The following is a 24,729-nucleotide window of genomic DNA, read 5'->3' as shown; positions in this document are numbered from 1 at the left end:
GCGGAAGATAGGTTTAATATTGGCAGCGCAATTAAGCTGGTACCAATATTTAATGAATCCGATGTCGCAGAATTTTTCTCTGCATTCGAAAAATTAGCGAGAAAACTGAGTTGGCCGGAATCAATGTGGACTACCTTAGTTCAATGCAGATTGATCGGTAAGGCACAGAAGGTTTATGCAGCGCTAAGTGAAGAGACGAGTGCAGAGTACGAACAGGTCAAAGAGATAATATTGAAAGCTTATGAACTGGTACCGCTTTCGTAACTTGCGTAAACTGTATAACTGCACATTTGTTGAATTTGCCAGAGAAAAAGTAAGTGCGTTTTTAGATTGGTTAAAAGCGAAGGGTATTAATGATTTTGAAAGTTTAAAGGAACTAATATTAATTGAGGAATTTAAAAATCACATTGGGATGGAACTTCAAGTACATTTAGAAGACTTGAAATTAGAAACTATAGAAGCAGTAGCGGTTGCTGAGGACGAATATACTTTATCGCATAAGTCAGTAAATCGTTTTTCATCGAGACTCGATAAATGGGATAAAGGTAAGAAGGGCGAGAAAGCAGCGGTAACGTCTGGTAAGTCGGATGGAGGGAGTTCTCCAAAGAAGGCAAAGTCATCACCAAGTAGGGGTGGAAGTGAAATAATTTGTTTTTTCTGCAGGAAAAAGGGCCATGTTAAGGCTGATTGTACTGCCTGGAAAGGGCAGGGTAAGTCAAAGCCGGTAGGCTTGATTAGTAAGGTTGCTGGGAGCAGGTCCCAGGTAAGTAGTTGCTTCAGTAAGTACGTCGCAGAAGGCGAGGTTTTCGCTAAAGACCGGTCAGGGTCTGGAAGCCGGGTGAGAATACTACGGGACACTGGCGCGGCCCAGTCGGTAATCTTACGGTCCTCATTGCCCTGGGACTTCAGAGAGGAGGAGCCAGAGTATGTAGTATTAGGTGGATTTCCTAATACGGTAGTAGCGTGTCCTCTGGGTGAGTTTTGGGTAGACTCAAGGTGGATTAATGGACCTATGAAGTTGGCAATGGTGGATGTATTACCCATAAGCAATGTTGATATTGTGTTGGCTAACGATATAGAGGCAGGTACGGTATGTGATTGCCCGGTTGTGCAATGCAGGTATGCTGACCCCGTTAGTAAAGTTGAACCGGTAATGGTTGTGACTCGCTCGGCAGCGCATTCATCTGGGATAGAGGATGAAGGGTTAGGCTTGGATAGTCTAGAGGAGCTGTCAGAGGGAGGGGTTTCTGGGTTAAGTGCTTCTGCAAGTCCTAGTCTGGTCTCTGAGTGGGATAGCTCAGTAGGGTGGGATAGGGAATCACTTAGGTTAGCTCAGAAGGAGGAGTTTGGAGAAATAGGAGTGGAGGTAGACTCTGATTTGAGTAGACCTCGGTATCTGTGGGAAGACGGCATCCTACTGAGGGTGAGTAGGTCAACTGTGGTTCCGTCTGATGATTGGGAGGTAAGGAAACAGGTGGTAGTGCCCCATAAATATAGGGACAAGATTTTATGGTTGGGACACGAGGATGTGTTCGCAGGTCATTTTGGAATTGGAAAGACTTTTAGGAAACTTGCTGAACACTTTTATTGGCTAAAGATGAGATCTGAGGTAAAAAGGTTTGTTAATTCTTGCAAAACTTGTCAACTGGTTGGTAAACCCAATCAGAAAATCCCTTAGGCACCTTTAAAACCAATTCCAGCAGTAGGGGAACCTTTTCAGGAAATTTGGATTGACATTGTAGGCCCATTGCCTAAAACCAGCAGTGGTAATCAATACATACTAACTATAATGGATCGAATGTCTAGGTACCCGGAAGCAGTGCCCTTGAGGAGTTTTAAGAGTAAGCAGGTCATCAATGCATTAACAAACTTCTTTTCCAGGTTTGGTTTGCCCAAGACGATTCAATCTGATTGCGGGACTAATTTTACAAGCAAAGATTTTTGTAAAAGTTTACAGGAGTTGAAGGTTCAACATATCAGGTCATCGCCTTACCATCCAGAAAGCCAGGGACAGATTGAGCGATTCCATCAGACGCTGAAATCCATGTTAAAAAAATATTGTGGGGATAATCCGGGAGGATGGGATAAAGTTCTTCCGTATTTACTTTTTGCTTTTAGGTCTGTACCAAGTGATGTAATGGGTTTCACCCCCTTTGAATTAGTTTTTGGTCACAAGGTAAGGGGTCCTTTGGATGTGATAAGAGAGAGTTGGGAGGGGAGTCACCCTAACGTAAGCTTGATAGAGTTCTTGACAGAGTCCAGGAGTAAGTTAACTAAGGCATGGGAATTTGCTAAGAATAATCTAGTAATTGGTCAGGGGAAGATGAAGGAAAAGTACGACATAAAGACCAGAGTTAGGGAATTTTAGGTTGGGGATAAGGTACTTGCTCTGCTGCCAATTCCAGGAAATCCCTTAACGGCAAAGTTTTCAGGTCCATGGAAGGTTGCAAAGGTAGTTAGTAGTCTTAACTACCTGATAGAAACACCAGACAGGCGACGTAAGTATCAACTATGCCATGCAAATATGTTGAAGCCTTTTGTTGAGCGTGTGAGTAAGGAACCAATCTTATTACTCAATAGGGTTGAGCCCAATGTTTTAGGTCTCAGCATTGATATGCCATGGCCCAGAAATAATCAGGAAATGCTAAATAATTTGTCTGGGAATTTGCTACACTTAGAAAGGGATCAGAAGGAGTCTGTGGTAAATTTATGTGAATCTTTTCCAGAATTATTTCAGGATTCTCCAGGGCTTACCAATGTATTGAGTCACGATGTGGAAGTGGGAAATGCTAAGCCCATCAAGCAAGCCCCCTATAGGACCAATCCAGTAAAAAGAGAGATTATTGACAAGGAAGTAGAGTATATGTTGGAGCACAATTTAATTGAAGACAGTGATAGTCCATGGTCTTCTCCTGTAGTCTTAGTGAAGAAGGAGGGAGGTGAGTACCGGATGTGCTTTGATTACAGGAGAATTAATGCAGTCACTGAGGCTGACAGCTTTCCTCTTCTTCGAGTAGAGGACTGTATTAATGAAATAGGGAATGCTCAGTATATTAGTAAATTTGACTTGTTAAAAGGATACTGGCAAGTTCCATTGACTAAGCGGGCTAGGGAGGTATCCGCATTTGTAACTCGTGAAGGGTTGTATGCCTGTAATGTTATGCCTTTTGGCATGAAAAACGCCTCTGCTACATTCCAGCGTTTAATGAATAAGATTGTGGGTAGACTGGAAGGAGTAGTGGTCTATATTGATGATATCATCGTGTATAGCCATGATTGGGCTACACACTTAAAGAGGATGGAGAAACTGTTTGTTAAGCTCAAGCAAGCAGGGTTGGTGATTAATTTGGCAAAGTGTGACATAGCAAAGGCGAAGGTAGTCTACTTGGGACATAAAGTAGGTCAGGGTAAAGAACTACCAAAGTCTGCAAATGTAGAGGCAATTGTAAATTTTCAGGTGCCGGATAACAAGAAAGCCATTCGCAGGTTTCTGGGAATGATAGGCTACTATAGAAAATTTATAATTAATTTTTCCCAAATAGCTAATCCTTTAACTAATTTATTGCAGAAAGGAGTGGAATTCCAGTGGTCGAGCGCATGTCAAGAATAGTTTGATTAGTTAAAATCCACCTTATTAACTAATCCAATTTTGAAAGCCCCTAATTTTCAAGTACCATTCAAGTTGGCAATAGATGCCAGTGATGTGAGTGTTGGAGCTGTCTTGTCGCAGGTGGAGGACCAGGTAGAACATCCAGTGGCTTTCTTCTCAAAGAAATTAACTAAACCACAACAGAATTATTCCACCATAGAGAAGGAAACCTTGAGCCTGATTCTCGCTCTTGAACATTTTGAGGTTTATCTTTCCAGCTGCAGGACACCGATTGAAGTCTGGACAGATCATAATCCTTTAACTTTTTTGAAAAAGTTTAAGAGTCACAATCAGAGATTGTGTAGGTGGAGCTTATTGTTGCAGGAATGGAGTCTGGATATTAAGCACATCTCTGGGAAAGAGAACGTTGTTTCAGATGCCTTATCCCGCTGATTTCTTGTGATAATGAAATTTTTCACATTTTAGGAGATTGTTTTTTTTTTTTTTTTTTTTTTTTGTTATTGTTAGGATGACACTAGCTAAAGTATTAAAATTATTAGTGTTCAGATTATATTTTGAAGGGTAAATTAACCAGCTAGTTTTGATAAACTAAATAGGGGTTGCTTTGACTTGAGACTTTATCTATCAATTTTTATTCCATAAAAATTTTTATTTAAGGGGGGAAATGTAACAAACTATACCGGGGATTTCGGTTAATTTATCTTAATTGATAAAGTAATATTTTGAGTGTCACCTAAAGTCACTTTAATTTAATTTTCTTTTCATCGCCATCTAGTGGTTGATGTATTAGGCTAAGATTGGTACGTCACCCATGGAATGTTTTGTTTTGTTTTCCATGTTGACTGTTTGGGAGTGTTGGGCGAAGTGACGAGGGACCTTTTATTGGAGGTAAATGGAAGTGAGGAAATAGCTGCCATCTTCAAACTTGAAGATCTCACCGTGAGTTGGCTCTTCAACCGCTGGAGATTACTAGTGGGAGTGATCCAGTGTCTTCAGTGAAGGAGGCGGTGGAGGATTTGATCGCCGCCTTTGGAGGAGCAACTCAGCAGCAGTTAAATGCTATCACTTTCTCCTGTGCATGGTGAGGGTTTGCTGTAATTGTGTGTTACCAGCGGGGAGAAGGACTCTCCACGGACCAGAACCCATCACTACTGTACCCGTTAAAGCTGAGACCTATCTTCCTTTTGGTAAGGGTAGTGATTTTGGTTTGCCTCCATTTCATCTCCGAAGGAGTAGAGGACGGCGCCTTTAGTGATTTTTTTCACCGCTGTTTGTGTCACTACGCGGTTAGCGTAAACAAGGTCTCGTCCCTGATTGGTCTTCTGACTTTATTCGTCTCTGTGAAAGCCCACATCAGGAGTGTTTTTATTTCCGTGTTAATGTAGGTTAACTATTAATGTGATTTATGTGTATTGTGGGGATGGGAAGTTTTGCCTAGATTTGTATAAAGAGGGGTAGAGTTAAGGTTCCGAGACTTTCTTGCTCTTTTCTATCAGTCAATGTAATTGTGTAATTTGTCGGGTGAATGGTAGGCTGCGAGGTTATTCTTTCCTTTTACTGTTGTCTTGCCTTTCCGTGTCGTTGTTGATGAATGGGTCCTATATGTGTTTGTTGTACTGTGCTTGTGGTTTGATATCTTCCCATTTAAAGTGATTTTCTGTGTTATTTTGTTTGTAAATAAATATTCAATATGACTCTTGCAGTGTTTTATGATTACCCACTCCTTTAATATCACTGTTACATATTATTGCTAGCTCTGGCTGTGAAGAAAACTTAAAGAACTTGGCCCTCACTGGGTCCGTTCGTAACAATATATATATATATATATATATATATATATATATATATATATATATAGTGCTAGGAAAACTCAGTCTCGGAAAACTCGGTGTTGGAAAACTGTCATAAAACCATGTTTAGTATTTACGCCTTAAAGTGTATATAAAGTTACCCTTTAACAGAGCTTCAGAAGGGCAAATGAAATGCAAAAATGTGTACTCATGTTTAATTAGGACATTAGATTTATGTTAGGCATAGAAAAATATTAAGGGAATTTTGTATGAGAAAAATAGGAAAACTCGATATCAAAAAAGTCTGTCTCAGAAAACTGGGTCTCTTGGTTACCTATGAAGCGCACGGCAACTGGGCTGTTTGGTTTCAACTATGGTATTATATCAGAATGGCTGTTAAACTGTAAACGTGGTATGTAGTTCTTGTTTTCTATTCAATCTCTTATATTTTAAGTGTTGTTTCATTACCCATAACGATTTCCATATGTACGGTGCTGACAAGATAAGGAGATGTGAAATGCAAAGATCTTCATACATGGCTAGAGTGATCATTTATTTGAACAGCCAAAAGGGGACAGAAGTATATAGCTCATGTGCATTTGCAGTCATATTGAGAAGTTTAATATATAGGTATTTTCAACAACAGACTCTGATAAAAGGTCTTTTAATTACTGTGTTTTTATTCAGACATTACTACTGACATTTTAAACGAAATCTTTTATTTATTTTATTAGGTAAAATTTTAAAGATAGTCACACAAAGAGAGAAAAAAGATTACATCATTCTTTAGTGCATTATTATATTTATTTTATCTTAACTAAATACATTCAATAAGAAACTATGATAATTTAGAAGGGCTATCAATTACAGTGTTTTTATCCAAAAAATATTGCTTATATTTTAAACAGAAAATTATTCTTCAATTCTTAAGGAAAATTGTACACATTACATAAAAAGAGGAAACAAAATCTTATTTCATTCCTTGGTGTATTTTTGGCTTGATTTGAGTTTATTTAGGAGTGATGGGAGAATTTCAAGATATTCATTAAATTTACTGCAATTGAAGTCGAATTTACATTTCACTAATTGTGCACACTTCAGCGTAGATAGTTGTAACTGGCTTTTTTTTTTTTTTTACATCCAGAAGTTGTTCATCAGGAAGAACACTCTCTCTGTAGGAGTATTGGAGCCAGGTAGACTAAGAAAAAATTCAATAACCTTTGTTTTGTTTCTGAAAGGAATGCTATTATTATCAGTGTGGTAGAAAATATCTATTCATATTCTATCCACCTCGACATCACTTACTTTCCACTGTCGCATCTTTTCATCTGTCAAGAAATTTTTCACATGTAATTTCGTCAAAAAGTTCATTATCATCAATTTCTAAATCAGGTCTTATCCCTTGAATAAAGTTCACTGCTTCCTGAACCTGAGACCAACATATTGAATTACTCTGAAAAAGTACCCAATCAAAAATTCTCGCTTCATCAAATAGCTTAGTCCACTAATCTAAGTATTCCACTGATGTTTCATAAAAGGCTTATACTGCAGTTTTAAAATTTTCAACATTATTCCCGCTCCTCTCCAAATCTCGGAGCATCTTAGTGATTATAATTGGAAAGAACAGTTCTCTTTTTCGTTCTGTTAGTTTCATCTTCAAGTCTTTTAAGATGCAAGAAACTTCCATCATACAAACTTTTTGGGACTATTTTCAATGTGTATTTATGGAAACTTGTACTCTGACCGTGCTTAAAATAAAGCCAAACCTCTGAAAATAGATCGCCAAAAAAACTGCCACTTAGTTCCCTTCTTTCTTTTGTATAAAGAAAACAGAGCATAAGCTATGCTGCTGCACTGTATGAGACAGCAAAGTGAACCTTAGAGATTTGGTAAAAAAATAAGAGTCATCAATTCATATAACTAAACACATATGCAGTGGCAATTGGGGGACAAATGTGGGACATATGGCTGGAAGGGGGACATTAAGGTGTCCCCCATAAACAGTGATTTTTAGGGAAACAAGGAGTCAAAATGGAGGACTGTCTCCCTTAAAGGGGGACGTATGGTCACCCTATGCATGGCACGTATTCACACGAAGTTTCAAGACGGTTGAAATGTGATTGACAAGAAAGTTAACAGCCATAATCATTCGTCTTCATTAACAAAAGTGGAAGCCAGAAGTGCTATATCAGAAATTAAGTGTAAAATTCAGAATAGTGTTTCATCAAGCACACGCATTATTTTAGCCGATACTGTGAGTAAACTATTATGTATTATTGTAATAATGTACTGTATTACCTCAAATGTTACGTGTATCAAGCGCAACATTGCATCATATTGCATTTATAAAACATGTTTAAGAATGTACATAACTGAAATGATTTATTTCGATATTAGGGTTTAAGCATTTATTAATTACCTCAGAGATGGGATGTGATTCTTTCTACTTATGTACTGTAGTAGGATTTAAGTCTTTTGAGAGCAATGCTCTTATGTTTCTTATGTTTTGGCTTTTGAGATTGTTTATGAGACGATCGACGCTCAGTTGGGAGTTGGTTGTTAGAAGCTCAGAGTCACAGAGCAATGTAATCAGAAGACAATTAAATGTATTTTAATAATACCAACGTATCATTAAACCCCACCGAGAAAAATTGCCGCCATCGGAAGGGACAAACAACATAACTAATTCATGGATAATTGTTAATGATTATTCACTCATTTTCAGGTGAGTAATATGCTGAAATCACCAGGCGATCTACAACCTACTTAACATTGGCGACAACCAGATGACGAACACACGCAGAGATCATAAAGAAGCAGAAGAAACATTGCAAGAGAATCAGAAGAAAAAGCCAATGAAGATTTTCCCATGCAGCCAATAAGAAGGATTTCATCAAACACAAGCAAACAAAATAAGAAAGCAAAGTGAATTTTAAAGTTGGGTAGGATACAAAAGAGGTAGGAAGTTGCAAGGTGACTTTAGAACAGTAGCTTAACCCAATCAATGTAAGAACTCAAAATGCCTCTTGACATTGAACATCCTGAACGATTTACCATCACAGCTGAACCCAATTCTGTTGCAACACGATGGCAACAGTGGTGTGAGGAATTTAAAATTTATTTAGAAGCATTAGGGAATATGAAGGATGCACAAAAGAAGGCATTATCACTTCATACACCAGCTAGAGAAGTTCGGAAAGTGTTCAAGACATTGCAGCCTACAGATGACACAAGTGAAGCTGCAATTAAGGCTCTTACCACATATTTTGCTTCTTAGGTCAATAAATTTTTTGAAAGGTATCAATTTACAGCACAGGCATATCAAAATCAAAATGGAAGTTTAGATGCATTTGTGACTAGAATAAAGAATATAGCTTTTTCGTGTGAATTTCTAGAGTTAGAAAATGTTATCATAGATCAAGTTATTGTAAATTGCACATCACAAGACCTAAGAAAGAAATTATTGCAAGATAAAGATTTAACATTAGAAAAGGTATTGATAACAGACAGAGCTTTAGAAACATCAAATAAGCAAGTAACATAATAGGTAGTTCTACAAGCAGTAGAATGGAAAATTCTAAAATTAATACAATAGGTTCATAGTGGGAAAACAATGAGAATCAGAGAAGGAATATGTCAAAGCCTAGTCATAGAATTGCCTAACACTAATGTTCATAAATATCAGAATTCGGCCTATACACAGAAACAACAGGAAAAAACCCAGTGTTATAGGTGTGGTAAAACTGATCATCTTGCATACGAAGCAAAGAAATGCCCTGCTACTGGACAAACATGCCCGAATTGATGGGTAATTTTGCAACTGCTTGTAGATTCCTTAAACAGTACGCAAGGAAAATAAATGCTACCGTTGATACTATTGGTCAAGAGAATAATGCAGAAAATGTTCATGATAATCAGGATAAGTCAGAAACTGATTTTGCGTTTCGCATAAATTATGTCAATAAAATTACAAAGAAACATATCATGGTAGAAATAATCATCAATGGTAAACCAATTTTGATGCAAGTTGACACAGCAATCGGTGTATCAATTATGTCTGAGAAAACAGCTAAACACATTCATAATTTGTTATTAGAAGGTACAAATAGAGTTTTGAAAGGATATAATGTTTTTGATATTCAGGTGATAGGTGTTTCGAACGTGGAAGTACAGTACAAAGAACATAAATTAGAGAGAATTCCATTAACAGTAGTATAAGGTAAAGGACAAACTTTGCTAGGTTTGGATTGGCTGCAGTATTTGAAGTTAGATTGGCCTAGTATTTTGAAGGTTACAGGTAGACAAGATGAACACAAAAATGAGATGTCTGTGGATAATATTATATCAGAGTTTCAAGACGTGTTTGGAGATAAAGTAGGTACAGTAAAGAAAGCAAAGGCAATTTTAGTTTTGAAACCTGACAGTGCTCTTAGATTTTGTGCCCCCAGACCAGTACCGTAGGCATTGAAAAGGGCAGTTGAAACAGAAATAAGGAGATTAGAAAATGAATGTTCCTGGGAAAAGGTTACATATTTAGATTAGGCTACTCCATTAGTACCTAATGTGAAGAAAAATGGTTAGGTTAGGTTATGTGGAGATTACAAAGTAACGTTGAATCCACAACTGCAAGTAGCTCAACATCCATTACCAAATCCGAAAGGCATGTTTGCAACTATGTCAGGATGTACTGTTTTTTCTAAGTTAGATTCAAGACAAACATTTCAACAGCTTCCCATGGATGAAATTTCACAAGAATTATGTACAGTTAATACATCCTTAGGTTTGTTTAGGCCAAAAAGATTACCTTATGGAGTTGCAAGTAGTCCAGCTATATGGCAACAAACTATGGATAAGATTTTTACAGGAATGCAAGGAGTATCCATTTTTTTTAGATGATATTTTAATTGCTGGTAAAGACACAAGAGAACACAGAGAAAGATTGCGAACAGTTCTGAAGAAGTTGAAGGAACATAATATTACAGTAAATAAGAGTACATATATTTTTGAAGTAGATTCAGTGGAATACTTAGGTTTTGTAATTAATGGCAAGGGTATTCACAAAACTAAAGAGAAGATTAAAGATGTACAATCAACAAAAGTACCAGAAAATATTAGGAATTACAATCATATTTAGGTTTAGTAACATTTCATGGGAATTTCATTCAGAATTTTTCCACAATTGCACATCTATTGTATCATTTGTTGAATAAGGGTGTAGAATGGTAGTGGACAAAAGAGTGTCAGGAATCTTTTGAAAGTGTCAAACAGGAAATAACATCACCTACTAACGTTTCCAGAGGCCGTGTAATAGTGTTTTTCCCAAATATCTAACAAACCGGCTTATGAATTTCCATGAAACTACAGCAATGAATGTTTCAAGAATTGGCCCAATTTTTGGTGATACAATTAATTGACAGTTGTGCTTAATTAACCCGTTTACTCTTAGAAAAAAAGAGGAACTTCTTCCCTTCCTTCAGAGCGGTTCGAAGAAGTGGTATTTAATCACATAACTGTGACATACAGGTTCCCCCAACCCTCCTTCGGTGTTTACACCTATGGCTATCCTAGTACTCCACCTCCCCCCCTTCCTTCTTGCCTTCTTTCCTTCATTCCCATTGTTTTTAGGCTACCGAGTAAATCCCTGTTAGGAAAGACATATAAAATGAGCAGGAAGAGCAATAAAATGTTTTATGGTGGTAGATAATGATTAGATGGTTAACACAAATTATCAAACATAATAGAAGAGGTTTAAAACAGGGGTGTGGAATCACACTGAGAGATATTCTACTCGGACTCTTACAAATTTTAGATTTCCGACTAAAAAAAAAAATTAAAAAAATAAAAACATTAGTGGAAATAGAAAAAGAAAATTCCTTTAGAGAGTTGTATATTTGGAATGATGTTATTGGGGCAAGACTGGAACAGGATTCAGAAATAATTTCACCGACTTCGACTCCTACCTCAGAGCCCTTTTAGTATATCCAAGGTAATCATCGTCAGCAGTTGTAGTAGTAGCTATGAACTATTTCATATAGATTCGACTTTAGTCATGGCAAATATGTTGCTTTGTCCTCGCCAATGCAAAACTACAATTGCGCTGAAACTCTTCACCATTTTAAACAGAGAGAAAGAAAGAAACCGCCTGAAAATTAGTATAAATTGGTAATAAAAGTATGACTTTAATAAGTACATGATATATTGCAATATACTGCTAGCCATATATATATATATATATATATATATATATATATATATATATATATATATATATATATATATATATATATATATATATATATATATATATATATATAATGATTTCAAAATTTATCAAATGGCCAATGTCAATGCCCTTATATGAAACATCTTTTAGAAGTCTACCTTCTAAGGAATTATAGCTACTCTCTGGTGAAATTGATATGATAAATTATATCAAACAATGCTCTTCGTCATTTTCTTCCTGGCAATTGATGTATCGAGTAACCTGTGTTGTATGGAAGAATGAGTCCTACGGCTTAACCTAAAGAAAATTATATTTCTATTGCTTTACCAACACTCGCTTGAAGTGGGAAGTGTAATGTTAGCATGGCCTCTTTCGTCTCCTGTCATAAGTCTCATTCTTGATCTTCAATGTAAGTTAGTGGGTAAGATATAAATGGTTGGTCTTGTGTTTAGGTAAAGTCTAAAGTCACTAATCACATTACCAGGTATGCTGAACTTTTACTGACAAAGAATTTCGTATTGCTTGGGGTAGGTCATACGACAATTATCTATGGAGTTAAACAGGCGTTTAACAATTCGGGGGATGGGAGGTACAGGGGAAGAAACGTTATAACAACGTCACTGAGGGACGTCATCACTTTTGCGAATGTGTGGGTGGCTTTAGCCTCATTTTCTTAAGTAAAAAAGTTAATGAAACGTAATTGGCAATGCACAGTATTTCCCAAAATTATGCCATTGTATGAAGCGCTCCCTACTTTTATATCATGGAAATCCATCAGTTATTTTAGGAGTTATTTAAAAAAAAAAAAAAAAAAACACTATTACACGGCCTCTGGAAACGATAGTACATTCCTAGTACATTATCAAATGGACTTACCCGTCAAATTAGTTGTGATGCATCAAACATAGGTTTAGGTGCAGTAGTATCTCATGTAATGCCACATGGAACAGAAAAACCAATTGCATTCACTTCTAGAGTATTGAACAAGGCAGAAAGGGATTACTCTCAAATAGAAAAACAAGGTTTAGCATTAGTGTATGGAGTTAAGAAATTTCATATGTATCTTTATGGTAGCAAAAAGTTCACACTTGTTACAGATCATTGTTTGTATATGATATATCTGTTTTTGACATTGTTAATAGTTTATATAGGACATATCTGTTTTGACGCTGTTACTGTTTTTAGAATGATATATTGTTAATTTATTCTCATCATTTATTTATTTCCTTATTTCTTTTCCTCACTGGGATATTTTTCCCTGTTGAAGCCCTTGAGCTTATAGCATCTTGCTTTTCCAGCTAGGGTTGTAGCTTGGCTAGTAATAATAATAATAACAATAGATGAGTATGAGGACAGTATTCCTTAAATTTCTGTATATGATGTACCAATTACAGCAAAATATGTAGCCCACAGTACCAAGAGAGACCCAGTACTTAGTAAGGTTTTAGAGAGTTTAATAACAGGTAGGGACTTATGTGGAAAAGAGGAAAATTGTAAACCCTATAAGGATATATGGTATGAACTGAGTGTAACACAAGGAATAGTGATAAGAGGTTCAAGGGTAGTTATTCCTAATTCACTGAAGAATAAGGTTTTGTCTGAAATAGATGATGATCACCAAGGTATTGTAAGATCAAAGTCAATTGCACGAACTTTTGTATGGTGGCCAGGTGTAGATAAAGATGTGGAATCTTATATAAGGAGTTGTATGAATTGTGTTATACAATAGAAATATCCTCTTTTTGCTATAATGCACACATGGGAGTTACCCAGGTATCCATGGCAAAGAGTGCATAAAGATTTTGCAGGTCCTTTTATAAATTATTTATTTTTGATAGTAGTAGATGCTTACAGTGAGTGGCCAGAAGTCATTCCTATGAAGACAACAGTGTCTTATGCCAAAATAAAAGAGATAATGCCAATTTTTCTACACATGGTATTCCAGAAAGAATTGTTACAGATAATGGTCCACAATTTACCTCACAAGAGTTTAAACAATTTTGTAACGTCAATGGTATAAAACACATTTTCAGCAACATATCATCCCTCTACCAAAAGAGAGGCTGAAAGGTTTGTTTAAACATCTAAACACTATATGAATTGTAGAAAAGCAAATTCAGGTAATATATTTTTACATGTATCAAAGTTTTTATTGTCTTATAGAACAACGCCGAACAACACAACAGGCGTGACACCATCAAATTTGTTGATGGGGAGGAGGATAAGGTGTGAGTTAGATTTGTTGTATCTAAGTTTGCAAAGTGATTTAGAAGGTAAAGGATATAAACAAGTAGAAAACCTCCCAAAAGTAAGACATTTTTACCTTTATCTGATGTCATGGTAAGATCGTACAACACTCAAGAGAAGTGGGTACTAGGAGAGATTGTAAGAGAGATAGGAAATTTATATTATGATGTTCAACTTGGTGAAAATATTGTAAAACGTCATGTTGATCAATTACTGCCATTAAACCGAAATACAGTAGAGCACGTGAATGTTAGAGATGGAAAACTTTCAGAAGTAGTTAGATCAAATGAATCAAATATTAACCAAGATGCTCCAAAATCAAATATAGATTCAGAATCAATTCAAACACCAGAGTAAAAGATGAGGTTAGAGTACTTCCTAATATGATTAATAGAGGAAAGCCTCTGAGAGACTAGATTCATAAGGATTTCTACAATGCCAAGTTAAGGCGGAGGAGACTGTTATGTATTATTGTAATAATATACTGTATTACCTCAAATGTTACATGTATTGAGCGCAACATTGCATCATATTGCACTAATAAAACATGTTATGCCTTGTACAAAATTGAAACGATGTATTTTGATATTAGGGTTTAAGCATTTATTAATTACCTCAGAGATGGGATGTGATTCTTTCTACTTTTTTACTGTAGTAGGATTTAAGTCTTTTGAGAGCAATGCTCTTATGTTTCTTATGTTTTTGTTTTTTATATTGTTTATGAGACGATCGACGCTCAGTTGGGAGTTGGTTGTTAGAAGCCCAGAGTCACAGAGCAATGTAATCACAAGTCCATTAAATGTATTTTAATAATACCAACGTATCATTAAACCCTGCAGAGAAACATTGTCGCCATCGAAAGGGACAAACAATATTAATAATTCATGGATAATTGCTGATAATTATTCACTCATTTTCAGGTGAGTAATATGCTGAAATCACCAGACGATTTACAACCTTCTTAACATAAACTTAATGAAAATGGGAAATGTGAAATATGAAGTTTTCCATCAATTTCAAGATCAATAACTAATTGGCGTAAGCTTTTGGTGCTCATCCTTTACCTCAAACACGCAGAGGATTTGACATACCAGAATCACTCCGTGTTTAGAGTGTTGGAAAAGCTATCCTACGGAGTTGCAGTGGAATTGACGATGAAAAAGAATTCTATTATTTGCTACTGACAAGGCACTTAATGACCTACAAAGTTCTGGTTATTTATGAATTAATAGAAATTGCAAGGTTTCACCTAACTAATGCTATCTAGTTATGATTATACAAGCTTACATTATATACACTGGGAAGACTTCCTTAGTGCATTTATTTTATTGCCAGACATAACAGAGAATACTTATGATGAAGCTTTCTTAATACTGAAAGAACTTCTGCCAAATTTAAATCGCAAGGAAGTGATGATTGATTTCGAGAAAAGGCTTGGTAATAGTATCAAAAAGCAATTTATTTGCTGTGAAACTGTTTGGTGCTTCTTTCATATTGGCCAGAATATTTATCGCCAAATTTGTGATTTGGGTCTTAAGCGTCAGTATAATATCGACAACAACTTTTCGTTGTTAATGAGAAAATTTTGTGCAATGGCAATCTTAGCAATTGGAGAAGTTAACAATGAATTTGAAGAACTTAGTGAAGACAAGTTACTTCCGATGGAATTTATTAGTTACTTTGAGGTAACATATATTGGTGCAATCCGTGGACGTCACCGTAGAAGAGAAGCTCCTTTATACTCTATAACATTTTGGAATATGAGAAGTCATGTCATAAATAAGTTAAATATGACAGACAATGCGTTTGAAGGATTCCACTCAGCCTTAAATCAATATATAACGTACAAAAACCCCAATATATGAAAATATATTAATGTCCTGAAAAAGGAAGAGGCTCTAAAGGAAACTAAGATTCTACATTTGCAACTAGGAGAAAATACAGCTAAAAAGAAAAAATATGGAAAACTTGACAATTGCATTGAAAAGTTAACGGGAAAGTATGGTGGCAGCAACTAAAGGGATTTTTTGAGAAGATATTAGTCATAACCTTGATTGTTTTAAAAGTGTTATAATTACTAGATAAATTTATAACTTCATCGTTTTAATTTTTTTATTGATTAAATTATTGTCAAATAAATGTTCTTTTAATAAAAAAATACTGTTTAGTACCCTATAATTATATTGTAAAAAAATATACTCAATAAATGTTCTTTCAATAACAAAATACTGTTTGGTACCCTATAATTATATTGTAAAAAAATATACTCAATAAATGTTCTTTCAATAATAAAATACTGTTTAGTACCATATAATTATATTGTAAAAAATATACTCAATAAATGTTCTTTCAATAATAAAATACTGTTTAGTACCCTATAATTATATTGTAAAAAAATATACTCAATATATGTTCTTTCAATAATAAAATACTGTTTAGTACCCTATAATTATATTGTAAAAAAATATACTCAATATATGTTCTTTCAATAATAAAATACTGTTTAGTACCATATAATTATATTGTAAAAAAATATACTCAATAAAAGTTCTTTCAATAATAAAATACTGTTTAGAACCCTATAATTTTAGTGTAAAAAACAAGTTAAAGGTTTTAAGATACAAACACAGACATATGAGGCCCAGTTTTCTGAGACCGAGTTTTCCAGACCTAGTTTTCCGACACCGAGTTTTCCGAGACCCAAGTTTTCTGGCCACCATTCATATTACAACGTAATGTTTTTCTTTACAATAAAAGGGAATAAAATTTTATGTAAACTTTTAATATCAAATACTGATGCTTAATGCTCAATAATCCTTCCAATACCTCAATTATTTTTTATTAGATCAGGTCTGTAACATTAATTTTTTGAAGAAAATAATCAATGTAATCTTTCACAATATCATTCTAACTTTTCATTGGTATTTATGTTTCATATTTCCTACTCGTTTCTTGTGGACGACCGTAACTTAAGACCATCGAAACTTTGAAGTCTTTCAATCTTCTAGGCCTCTTATTCGCCCAGACCTTTTTAATCTTCTGCTCCAGGATCCCTTACAGCTAGGCAGAGGGTGGAAGGAAACATATCTTGCTCTTTTTGCTTTGCTTCTCTTTATTTAGGTCAGATAAGGCTCCCTGAGATTTAAATGTAGCTTTAAGGTAATTTTGCTCAACTTTTCATTTGTATCCACATAATTCAAGATGATATTTTCTTCAATAGGTTATTCACCTTTTCTTTTTTTTCAATTTAATTGTTTCCCTCAGTCTCTTTTCAATATGAAGGGTACCAAAAAATCTTCCTAAAATACGTCATTTTGGACGAATCTTATTGGATTGGCTTTCCAAAAATCTATGTTTTGATTTGCAGGTTTTGAAAATGAATATCACTCTCATTTTGTGATTCTCTATTGATGAATTACAGAAAAAAGTAAACATTTTATTAATGATCCAGAATTAGAAGTGATTCATTTTTTTTAATGATGAAAATGCCTATAAGATCATCCTACTAACATTCTTAAATTTTAGCACGTTCTATTCCGTGGCTTTTATCTTATGTATAACTATTTCAGTTTAGATGCGTTTGCTGTAACAGAGATAAATTCTATCTATAGTGATGTAGATTATTTTAATATTTCTGTAAAGGTACCAATATTTTGCTTACAAAAATAATATTCAAGTCCATTTTTTTTTTTAGAAGTTTTATCTATAATCGATTTAGATTTTTTGTGCTTTCTGTTAGTTATACTTTCTGTCTACAATTTATGTAACATATTCCATGTTGAAGATGTATTTTTTATTCTATATATCCATCTGTAAATGAAAGAAAACCTTTCAATTGAACCTTATTGGGGAATTCTACTATAGACTAAGTCCAAATATGAATGAAGTAGAGGAAAATTTGTCAAATGTAGTTCTCACCCGTCAGCAGATTAGAAATTACTCATAAAAAGATATTTAATGGGTAAGTAATAAGTAAGTATTAATTAGAAATCTGCACAATCATGTATTCCTGTGATATCACAAAACCACATTTGCGAATAGAAAATTAGTGAAGGAGTCCCGATTGCCTGTCTGGTAAGTAGTTTATTCATAGGCTTATATTCAGCAGCCTAAAAAAAATGTGCTGAATTTCTGGCCAAAATTTCGATTAAATAACTAATGATATAGATATCAAGAAGCAAATTCCAGGCTATAATGGTGATAGAATCTTTTGAAAGGAGACAATGGAAAGTATTTTCAAGATGAGTCTGCTAAAATGGTCACAACGATCAGTGCAAATTAACTCATGTGATGAAAATAGCAACAATATTTTTGCTATAAATATTTTCCCCAGTTATGCAATGTGAATATCTAAATCTACATATTCACAAGGTAATGATAATGGGAGATTTTTTTTCGTTAAATGTGTTTAAAAAGAAAAACAGTTGAATAACGGGGAAAAGTTTGAGAAGGAAAAGAGCCACAAAGATAATCTTGTCCATTACGGAAGTAATGGATGTTGACAAATGCTCCAAATTTTCAGTGAGGTATAAGTGTGGAAATCTTGTATATTTGATTTTCATAATTTGGAAAATGCGATTTACAATACGATTTTGGAGTTTCATAAATCGGTAAAGATCAGTGGGGTGCCATAATCATGTTTATTAATTATGGTTACCAATGTTAGTTGAGACTTTGGTCTATTGTTTGAATGCTAAACGTGAGAGAAATAAATCGAGTAATAGGTATCAAAAGTTCCCATAAAGGATGATTAGTAATTAGTAAATAAGAGGCATTCGTATCACTTGAAAATTTTCCACCTCGAGTTAAAATCGAAATTACATTATAACCGCACCAGTATTCTGGTAAATATGGCCCATTTAACTACTATGACTGCAAGTATATCAGGATGAAGTTCTAAACAATCTTCCCAAAACCCCATTTAGCTTTCAGGACTGCATAAGTGTTAGAAAAATTCTACATATTCCAGGAAAGTATTTCCCTTCCAAACTTCTCATTACCTTTGAAGACTACGTTATTTCTAAGGAGTAAATGTCTAAACTTTTATCGCCTTACCAATCTGACACTAACATAGAATGACACACTCCTGAGCAAATTGTGCGGATGCTCCACTTAGGCCTTAACTGAAAAGTGGAGTGACTGTAACTAAATTTATTTGGAAGGAGCATCAGTATATATACATTCCATTTCAGTCAAGTGCGGCACAAACATTCAAACACTATGATGAAAGGGCATACAGGCATATAAAAGGTTAAGAATGCGAAGGAGATCAATAATGAAATAATAATAATAAAGAAAAAAAAATAACACTTATACCGTTACAGTATACGAGCGTGGGATACACGTATGGTACAAAACAATCATGTTGCTGCTGATTTTAATTGATATCACTAAACATTATTATTTATATTATTACAAGTTCTCTCTTCTTCCTCTTCGCATTCTACCGTTCCCTTAATGGCGTCTTTCCATACAGTACTCATATCCATATTTTCTAATGAAAGCTATAGATAATCTTTTTAAAGTTACTGGCATTTTCTACCTTTTTTTTCACCAAATCAGAATAATTTTGTATTTCTAAAGTTTTCTTATGTGTAGGTGATATTTACCTTACAAGCCAGACTTTATTTGAAAGGAGAAAACAAATCTTGAACCTTAATATTTCTCATGTTTGGGATAGAAATTTTCTTTAATTAAAATTATTTTTCTGTTTTCGTCTCCATTTTTACCGACATTGGTTTTATATATATATATATATATATATATATATATATATATATATATATATATATATATATATATATATATATATATATATATATATATATATATACAGTATTTATATATACATATGTATATAAATAAATATAAATATATATATATATATATATATATATATATATTTATATATATATATAAATATATATATACACACATATATATATATATATATATATATATATATATATATATATATATATATATATATATATATATGTGTGTGTGTATATATACAAATATATATATATATATATATATATATATATATATACATATATATATATATATATATATATATATATATATATATATATATATATATACATATATATAAATACTGTATATATATATGTATATATATATACATATATGTACGTATATATATATATATATATACATATATATACTGTATATATATATATATATATATATATATATATATATATATATATATATATATATATATATGTATTTTCATAATATTATATATATATTATATATGATGAATATATATATATATATATATATATATATATATATATATATATATATATATATATATATATATATATATATATATATACATATATATATATATATATATATATATATATATATATATGTATATATATACATATATATATATATATATATATATATATATATATATATATATATATATATATATATATATATGTGTGTGTGTGTGTGTGTGTGTATGTGTGTGTGTGTCAATATTAATGGTAATATCAATTGAAGGGACCGACCGAATAATTTGTTATGAAGAAAATATGGATCTTGATTAAATGATATAGCTGAATATCTTCATTCAAAGCATTTGGGGATGATGATAAAATAGCAATTTTCACTACGAAAAGTTTCGGCTTTATCATTGCATACGAAAACTGTTTAAACACCAAAATTTCAGGATAAAAATATATCTACTACGAAAACAATCTTTTCCACTAAAAGTTAATCTCAGCACCTCATCGCAGAAAATTGCAATTTTCTTATTTTTCTTTTTATTCTAAAGATGAAATGCTAAGAATAAAATTCCCCCCCTGATGAAGTCATGAGTGATATTATTCTGAAGGTCTTTTGTCTGGTGATGATTTACACCGCGATAAATTGTATGTTCCGCTCTATATTATTGTTTACGGCCATATGACTAAGTAAATAATTTGGAAATTATTTTTGGAGGTGTAGTAAATTGTTCCTAGAATAATCCACATACCTAAATGAAAATTTCAGGGAATGTTGCGAAACATAATTTTTCTGTTCCTGCCTAATTCCATGATAATATCTACAATTGAAAAGACACAGCTATCATGTAGCCTTCTTTAATATGATATTAAATGTAGCAACATTACACTGACCTGCCTGTTAGTGAGCGACATCAACGAGGAACAATGCCGATATCATAAAGAAATATCCGTCACAAGTTCAGCTCGTATTATTATATATTTACAGTCGTGGTAGTTAAATGGGCAACCAATATACTTTCTGCAAGTATGATATAATTAAAATTTTAACTTCCTGTGGAAAATGTTTATATGATGTGGATGCCTAATATTTACTATTGGCCAAACATCATTTATGGAAAGCTGTGATACCTATGTTACTTATGTATTCATTTCTCTTACGTTTAACATTCAAACAACAGACCCAAGTTTCAACTAATACTGGTAACCATAATTTAAAACTAGATTTTCCGATCCGATATTTTTTAACTGAGCTATACAAATCAAAAAATCTTATTGTAAATAGCCTTTCCCATATTTATATACAATATTTTCACTTTTACCCCTCACAGAAAGTATCGGATCCTTTCTGAAAGGCCATTGCATCAGTATATTTGGGGAAAAATAAACATAAAACTTTGGACAGATTATTTTCGTGGTTCTTTTTCCTCAAAAAATTTCCGTTTCTTCCGTTATTTATTTTTTTTAAACATATTAAAATAACAATTTTCCCTATCTTCATTACATTGTGATTACTCAAGTTAAAGTATTAACGCTACAAAACTACGGCATGTAGTGATAACAAATTACTGTAGCCTTTTTCTCTTATGATTTCATTTACCACTGACTGTTATGAATACTCAGGTGAGACTCATCTTGAAAATACTTCACATCTTCTCTTTTCCAAACCTTCCATTACCATTAATGACAGGAAATACTTCTCTGGATATCTACATCAAAAGTTATACTTTGGAAATCAAGGCCAAAAATTATGCACATTTCTTTAAGCTCCCGAATATAAGCATCAAAATAAATACTTACCAGACATGGTCTCTGGACTCCACTATTGTTTACAAATGTGGTTTCGTGCTATCCCAGGGATCTAATATTCTGCCATTAACGAATTGAAGGTCTCTAATCAATATATACTTATCATTTACCCATTGATTGTCAACTACTTTTTTTTTATGTAGCTTATAATCTCCTGAAGGATGAGATCCCCATTTGATAAATCCGTATCTACTTCATTTAGGTTTAGACTGTGTATAGTATATTTCCTAAATACGAAAAAAATAAGTTTCTATGATAAAGTTTCCAATCATTCAAACATTAATATTTAGAGAAAAAAAACCGCACAATCGTTTTTTACATCAAATGTATTATATAAATTGTAGATGGAAAGAATTTTCATCGGAAACTATAACTAACAGAAGCAGAATTATAGATTTCATAGATATTCCTTTTAGTACGAGTAAAGAATTACCTTTGAAGAAAGCACAGACGGAAAAAAAGCCAAAATAGATATTTATATTTCTTTTTACCTCAAAATAGAGGTGATAATATAGAAACTTCAAAATAATTTACATCCTTATAAACATAATTTCTAACTCTAAAGAGAATTTTTGTTACAGTGAGCAGAGCTAAAGTGAAATAATAATCGATACAATATATAGCCATAAGATAGAAATTGGTAAAATTTATCAATGTAAATATGAACATCCTCTTATAGATATTTTCAACAATAAAGTAACAAGGAATTACTTCAAATTTTGGAACGAATAAAATGTTTACCTTATCTATTATTTTAAATTTATAAATCTGTTTTTATTAAACATAGCTTTTCATAATGCCAATCGTATAAGATTCGTCCAAAATGATCTATTATATGAATAACTTCCGGCACCCTTCATACTGAAAACACACAGTAAAATAATGAGAATTAAAAAGTAAATCCCATATTGAAGAAAATATAAATTTGTATCGCATAAATGAAAATGAAGAGTTCGGAAAAAATATTTTAAAGAAAGGACTTTTAAGTTTCAGGGAGCCTTGCCTGACTTAAACCAAGACAGGCAAGGAAAGCAAGATATTTTTTCTTGCACTCTGTGTCTAGTTTGGGATATCCTGGAGCAGAAGAATCCAATGAGATGAGTAAATTAGAGGTTTAGAAGATAGAAAAAGGCTCCAAAGTTTAGAAGGCGGAAGTCAGGGTTGTCTGCAAAAAAGGAAGAGGAGATATAAATCATAAATACCGATTACAAAGATAGATTATTATTTCAAAAGGATACATTTAGACTTTCTTCACAGGATAAATGTTGCAGATCTAAATTCTTCTAAAACGATTTTGGTTATGGAACGACCAAGAAGCAGCGAGCCGCAGCAGTTGAAATTCAAGGTTACACAAAGTCGTGTTATTTTCTGTATTGTAAAGAAATACATCACGTTGTAATATGAATATATTGAATTATTCCTTTAGCTTATATATTCCATTGAACTTTATACGAATTTAAGAGTTCTGTGACGCGTTCATCGAAAATTGCTAAGCGATACAACCCAAATGATTGTCAAGGTTTATGAGGATATCCAAGACTTACAATTAGAATCCCTGGATATTCTTTTTGAATTGAAAGCACTGGGTCGTTGCTACAAATGCGAATAATCTTGTTTATTAGACTGTAGTTCTGTATATACATATAGTCATTATTTTGAATGTTCAATATGCAAAGATACTGAAGGAAAAAGGAATCTACCTTTTAAAATAAAATACATATAATGATTATGAGGGACTACTTGTGTCTCTGGAAATAGTTTCGTAACAAAACCTTTAGTCATCAAATAACGTGTTTCCACGCTTATTATTTTCCTAGAAATAAATATCATCGAAGATATTTCAGAAAATCACTTACTCAATACAGAAAATTTCATTAAAGTTTTTTTTTCTTCTTTTTTGTGGCTATCAGAATTTGGATATTTCAATAACGCTCGTCATTTGAAAAGATAATTTAGCACATGTCACTAAAAATCTAATACAATATGTCTCAATACCCCAGAATTATCTTGTGTCCGTGACCTATGAATACATAACACTTACATCAAGTAAGTTGAGTTTTTCTCCTTTTCCGGATAACACAAGGAAAAAAAATAAACATCTAGGATCTGTAAATGTATATAGGATATATAGGTATTTGAAATTTTGAGTATAGGATAGGGTTTTCCTTAAGTCTAAATTTCATTGAAAATGTAACATGTTTCTCATTACAAACATGTAGCAAATTTTATAGTTTTGAATAATGATGATATTCAGTTTGTAGGTTTCTTTTATCGTGCTTATTACGCGAATATATAACTCTTTAATAAATACATTCTGTATCGTGGAAACTTATATTCATGTCAATCCCTTGAAGCAATATTTTTCATCAAGAAATAATCTTTCTCTATTTCGATTCAAGCGAAATGTTGATTAAATAAGTTATTGGAGATTTTATTCATATACGTTATCTAATAAAATTATCCGCAAAAGAAGCAAATATATCAAATTCACCACCAACGAAAATGCAGAAAATTTTTTTCTAAGTGAAATTGCTCTCAAGTAATTACACATAGTAGACGTATAATCAATAAAGTGATGAAGAAAGAGGCACTATCGCTGTCTGATAATATTGTTTATTTGTATTTAGATGGCCTAAAACCATACATATACATATACATATACATATACATATGCATATATATATATATATATATATATATATATATATATATATATATATATATATATATATATATATCGCATTCTTGTTTCTTTTTAATCGATCGATCGATCGATCGATCGATCGA

The sequence above is a fragment of the Palaemon carinicauda genome, chromosome 23 (assembly GCF_036898095.1).
Source record: "Palaemon carinicauda isolate YSFRI2023 chromosome 23, ASM3689809v2, whole genome shotgun sequence".
NCBI lineage: Eukaryota > Metazoa > Arthropoda > Malacostraca > Decapoda > Palaemonidae > Palaemon > Palaemon carinicauda.
Note: the sequence above shows the minus strand (reverse complement) of the source record.